The sequence below is a fragment of the Cupressus sempervirens genome, chromosome 11 (assembly GCF_028749045.1).
Source record: "Cupressus sempervirens isolate cs-2001-9-10 chromosome 11, ASM2874904v1, whole genome shotgun sequence".
Lineage (NCBI taxonomy): Eukaryota > Viridiplantae > Streptophyta > Pinopsida > Cupressales > Cupressaceae > Cupressus > Cupressus sempervirens.
Window position 1 is genome coordinate 546,453,790 of NC_143128.1, and position 5,464 is coordinate 546,459,253.

Genomic DNA, 5,464 nt, shown 5'->3' on the forward strand with positions numbered 1-5,464 from the left:
TCCAAACTTAGAGTAAACATCTAGGATGTCTTCCCTAATTCGTCAAGTAATTATGTTGTAAACAAAATAATTCCTTTACCTTTCATTTTGACATTCTGTACACATTATAGATCTCTTTTTCGTACTATTCATACTGATGTTCAAGGTTATCATTGTTGGTGTTTTGAAACATCTCGGTTTCAAATTACCCTAATGAGAATAGTATACATCTAGGGCAACTACTTCCCATTTTCAACATACCCTTTCAGACATCAGGCCAACTATAAGGCTAGACCCTTCTTCTACTTTAGGCTTTGCAAAACCTAGGCAAGTGTACCTATTAGATTCTTCATATGGTACCAATTGTCAAAGTATAGATTGAATCTAAATAAAGCAGGTAAAAAACCTAAATCTTCTAAGACTTATGCAAAGATCTCAGACATGTAATAGCTAATAACATGACCAAAGAAATTGCTAAGCAAAGTGAGGGCATCCTTTTCAATTCTTCAACATTAAAGGGGAAAAAGTTTGATTAATGATGTCGATTTCAGCAAAACCCCAAATATGCAACAGTAAGAACAAGTTGATCCTGTAGCTGATCAATGCCTTATCTATTGGGCAATTCCACAAATGAATCACATACATCTGTGATACCAATGACATATTCCATACATTATTATATCAAATCTGTCTTATCACTTTGTGAGTCAGATATCGGTGTTCATAAAGACCTCATTCTCATGAAATAATTTTCTCAAAATAACTAGCAACCCTATCAAACACATCAAGCATTTAATTGGTCCTTTGTTCCAACAACAAGATATATTAGACATACAACCTTAAGGGGATGTAAATGGGTCTTAGTTATTTGTCCCTAAACTACATAAGATTGCAATTTACAGAGATAGGAGATGAGAATCAGAATGAAACTAAGAAATTCATGCTCATATGTATTCATTTCTTTGAAACTATACATTCAGATGCATGTAAAACAACTCATAAAATCACTAAATAGATCAGAACTAGCTATGTTATCTTAACTACTCCTATTCATATAAGAGAAATATGCTGAAGAATGTGGTAGAATCATAGCTTTGGATCCAACAATGTGGTCTCACAGATAAAAACTAGAACCAACAATGTGGTCTCACACTGAAAACTGCCAACATGGTATCACAGCAATGAGAAATTACTCCAAAACTAGAACCTCTTCACATTCAAACAACTAATTAGTCACCAAGTATGAAAACTTATCCTGAAAGTGTTGATCTAAACTATGCTGATCCAAATAATTTTCTTTATCTAACCAAATGTCAAAATGAACCTTGAACTTATCTTTACAAGATTTATCAGTACATAAAGAAAATCCACATTTGGATTGACAACATTCACTATTTTCCTCTTCATCACATGAAATATAAAAACATATTGCAGTAATACCAACATGAGAAGAATCTAAAATAGCATCAAACTTCCCTTCACTAACATCCCTCACATCTAACAAGTCATCATGTGTAAAGACATTTGAGGTATTGTCATATACACCTCCAAAATTTGACAAAGATTGTTCAAATTCTATATCTCTTTCCACATCAAACTTTGGGGAAGTAACTTGACTAAATGAAAAAGCATTATGAGGGAAAATATGAGCATCCTTAGAAACACTTACATGCTTTTCAAAATCATGAGCCAACAAAGCTGAAATTTCATCAAGGCTCAAGAAGACTGCCTCACAAATCTTCTCCTGGATGTGATTATCATCCAGATAACATGAAGAACTTACAACAACAAAATCATTAGTATAACAATTTGGGATATCAACATCATTACAACATTCACTCTTATCATGGCAAGAACGACCTCCATTGTTGTTATATAATTCCTCAACTCCATATTCGTTGTAACAAAGTTTATTTTCACTTTCATATCTGTCTTCCTCATGCTAATTACAATCACCTGATTCATTTGCATTTGAATCCACCTCTTCACATTCAAAAGAAAAATTATCTTTCTCTACAGATTCATTACATTCATTGCTACCTTGACTTTCAACACACTCATTATTATTATTAGAAGATATAACATGAACTTTATAATTATCACTTTCCATCTCCTTAATGAATCTTTTAACTTGCAAAAACTTTTGTTGTCTTATAGGTGCTGGCCAATTAACTGAATTAGGCATTAGAACATCAAGGAAAACTTTAGGCAGGAAAGATTCCTCAGGTCTAAAATGAAAAGGCATCTTGGTGATTACTAATTTAAGCTTTAGATAACATTGTTCGACATTTAAATCTTGAGTAGTTCCTACTTCAATTCTTATGATATTGACAATCTCACTGTAGATCAGTTTATTCAACATACCAATGTTGTTAACTATAGTCTCTAAACTTTTAGAACTTGGCAAAATAATCTCAGATCTGAGATTTGACTCCATCTTAAATAAAATTTCTACCTCTTTCTTCTAATGCTAAAAATCACTGAATAGAGGTAACTATTTTTAACACTTGAATTCCATGAAAGAGACCTGACAATCAAAAATACCCTAAGTGCTGATGCAAGACTTTGATTTGTTGATTTGACATGGGTACATACTGGAAGTCCTTCACACCATTGATAAAACTTTGTAGAGCTGCCACCTCCTTGCAAGAGCATAAATAAATCATTGTTGTGATTTACTTGACACTTCACTTTCTTATAGCAACATATGCAACAAAACTCCAAAACTTATCAAGAACTTAAACTTCCTTTTCGAGAAACTATCAAAAGCTTCAGATCTACCCATACAACTGAAAGTCCTTCAAAATATTACAATGAAATCAACTAAGAACAAACTAGTACAGAGATTTAGAGTCGCCACTCTCACTATGTGAGAAATAAAACATAATTTGTCACTTGACAAATCTGAACCAGACCTTTAGTTGTAGGAGAAATGCAAACCATCAAACCACTCTTATAGATTTACAAACTTGAAAAAGAGAACAAAGCCTTTTGTTCATTCTTGATTCTAATTTTACAATAACACTTTGAAAACAAAATCCGACTGAAATGATTGAAGATGAACACTCTTAACAACCCAATTTACACTCAACCTCAAAGTTATTGCTACAAATGGATAAAACCTTACTGGGAGACATGAATCTTCAGCAAAGAAATGGAAAAAATCTCACAACCTTGTTGCTATAGCAAACTTTGCACATGCCTTTCTTTCAATCGTATTGAATATCTCTTTCAGATTGAATACTTTCCTCAGTAGAGTTACCGTTTTGTTGGTGGTTTTACACTATTAAGCAAAAAAATACTTAAGACCAAGATAGAAAAGATCACAACAACCTAAGAATTAGATAATTCCTATAAATAATTATGTGTGCTTCAAATCTGGGCCCAACTTCAACAAAATCAAAAAGATTTTTTACTCTTTAGGCTCTGCAAAACCAAGGCGGGTGCACTTGAGGGATGAAAGATTTACAACATGATACTACATACATATTTCACTCATTCCATGACACTATATAACAATACACATCCCTTATAGCAGATTAATCACAATTCTTCTTAGATTTATAGGAAACTCCAGGCAACAACAACCAACTAAGACTTAGAAATTAAATGTAAACAAGCGCTAAATAACTTTGATATTCTTGAAACATTAAAGTAGAATTGATGTTGAATTTAAGCTTGATGCTTATTCATGGTTTCTTCACATGCAGATTGAACTAATTGATCAGTGCCTCATCCATTGGGATTTAGAGGCTATCCAATTTATGAACCTAATTAACTGCATTACAATCAATATTATCAGCAATTCTCATTGAAACTCATTCTTACACATATCCTCACTACTACCATGGAGATCCTATCATATTCACTGAAGCATTTACCTAACTCATTGAATTAAAAGCAATAGTGAAAATTATATACAACTTAGCATAATTGCATTTAATTGAACAAGCTTTGCTTATGCAATTTCAAGATAACTAGGTAATAAAATTGGAGACAAGATTTAGGAAGAAAAGATATGGGGACAACTCATCTTTATATTAATTTCCTTTGAAAATCGTATAACAATTGTAATAGAACTCAAAATGACTCAAGATAAGACATCAAGATCCTATAACATCAATGTGTTGTAATATACTTGCAGAGAAGATACATCACAAAGTTTGCATCAAGGTTGGACCGAACAACACTTAGTAAAACTAAAAGTATGCAATGACTCAGACCCTTTCTCTAGCCTTGGGATCTCACTTATATAGTATGAGATGTAACAAGCTTCAGACATTGAGAAACTGACAGCTGTCCTTAAGACAGGAAAATATCTACAATGTTATTGTCATAAAAGACAAAAATTTGTGCAACAAGAAAAACTTTACATCATAATATTCTTTTGTGGGACCACATTCTATTACACCTTTTGTTGGATTTCTTTGTTTGTGATTTTTCTTATGATTGGCCTTATTACTATTGTAGCTCCTTGGAGGATGTAGCCAATGGGATTGATTGTGATATATCTAGCTTTACTTGTTGCAGGCTTAATTCCACTCGAGGCTCTCCATGTATATCATCATGAATTGATAAGACAATAGTTATATATGATTTCTCTTCTGCCATGTCACCAGTCTGGGTTTCTATGCTTGCAACTATAGTTGGTTGCTCACCTTTGTCCTCTTCTTCTTTTACATATTTCAATGCTTTTGATAGCAAAATGGCTTATTAGTTGAGAGATAAAGATCCCAATACTTTAAGGGATGCTTACAAGGTTGCAGTGAATATTGAAAATAATAGAAAAGCATCTGGTAAGCTAGGAAGGGGAGATGATCTAAAGTTGTTCAATCCCAAGAACAACAAGAAGGAGAATGATAAAATTCGTGTGAATAAGAAATCTAAAGAAGCCACAATAGGTTAAGTACTGGACTTATTGAAGAAGATGAACCCACCAACTTTTAACAACATAAAGCTAATGTTGGTGAAAAGGCCTCAGTGAATAATAACCATTTTAATAGACAACCAAGAATGTAGAATTACCCCTATACCACTCAGTGGAAAGATGGTAAACCAATTCCTAACCAAACCCAAAATGCAAGAGATATGAGTACCCTAGATCCTTTGCAAAAAAGCTCTGTTAATATGAATGATGATGTGCCATGGAGCATCATATGTCAATCACCTCATTCTTTGGATTATTGTGCAGTTTCTTAGTCATTTGCTACAGACCAGAGTGTACAAAATGAGGAGGAAGAAGAAGAAAAGAGCCATGATGATGTAAGTTGTAACATGGTTAGCATGTACGATGACTATGTAGATTCTAATTTAGAGGAAAATGAAATGACATTACTAGTCAAAGAGTAATTTACTAGCTACATCATCAGCAAATATTTGGAGATGATGAAAATTATGATGAAGACAAGGTATGTGTTACATCCTCAACCATTGATCATATAAATTTGAGAATGCCCTCTAAAAAGGAGATTGACAGAATTACTGC